Source organism: Nanorana parkeri, unplaced genomic scaffold, assembly GCF_000935625.1.
Source record: "Nanorana parkeri isolate BGI_ZX_2015 unplaced genomic scaffold, ASM93562v1 scaffold2724, whole genome shotgun sequence".
Lineage (NCBI taxonomy): Eukaryota > Metazoa > Chordata > Amphibia > Anura > Dicroglossidae > Nanorana > Nanorana parkeri.
This window is the reverse complement of record NW_017308992.1, coordinates 1,909-2,853: the sequence shown is the minus strand read 5'-3', so window position 1 is coordinate 2,853 and position 945 is coordinate 1,909. Positions and strand designations below refer to the sequence as shown.

General features: G+C 51.1%; 1 protein-coding gene across 1 annotated transcript in view; it reads left to right on the top strand.

The window, feature by feature from the left end:
* LOC108802209 (beta-1,4-galactosyltransferase 2-like) overlaps positions 1–945 on the top strand; it is a gene marked incomplete at its 3' end in the record, with an annotated part of 17,229 nt that overhangs the window by 15,269 nt on the left and 1,015 nt on the right. The gene's annotated exons all lie outside the window — the stretch shown is intronic.

Here is a 945-nt window from a genome sequence, read left to right as displayed (position 1 = left end):
CATGATGACATCTTTAAATATAAACCTTTCCATTTACATTACATATCTTATTTTATACACAGTGATGTCATCACCAGGTCTCTGTGTTTCTCTATGCTAATGCTTCCTCCTGCCTGCAGCACACTGATGACATCATCCCTGAAGGCCGGCTTGTTGCTGTATATTGGGACACGTCAGGGATTGATCCTTGTACTGTTACAGGTCCCCTAATAACCCGGAACAACCAATCAGAATCCTTGTTGCATTGTGTGAGCCGCCATGTGATTGTTTCCAGGAACGATTATTCGGGTGCCCCCTCCTGCGGCCCAACATGGCTGCTGATAATGATGTTTGTGCTCCGGTAATGACTCACATGAGGTGAACGCGGCGGATTATTTGTCTGGTAATTAGCGGCGGCAGGAGAGGAGACGCGGGCTGTGTGCACCGGGGCCCGGGGGAGGAGTGCCGGGGGCCCCGAAATAATGTCTCTGACATAAACTCCTCTTTGTTCTCTGCCGGGAGAATCGCTTCCTGTGATTTCCTCGGATATGTACAAAGCCGTCTCCTGCGCCGGGGGAGGGGAGCGTGTATTCTGCGGATGCATTGTGCGCGGATTCACGGAGGGTGAATGTCGGATCATCTCTGTGCAAGGTGTCGGGATTCTGGGATCACAGAAGGTTTTATCATCGATTCTTCCACATTCAGAATATTAAATGACGTTTCTCCTTCCTCAGCTCTGAACAATGGGGATGGTGAGCTCCTCGGGGGCGGGCCTGAGAACCAGAGCCAATCAAAGACGGGTGTGTCACATCAGTCTCTGTACAGAGGAGCTTACACTCTAATGTCCCCTCCCCCCACAGTCACATCAGTCTCTGTACAGAGGAGCTTACACTCTAATGTCCCCTCCCCCACACAGTCACATCAGTCTCTGTACAGAGGAGCTTACACTCTAATGTCCCCTCCCCC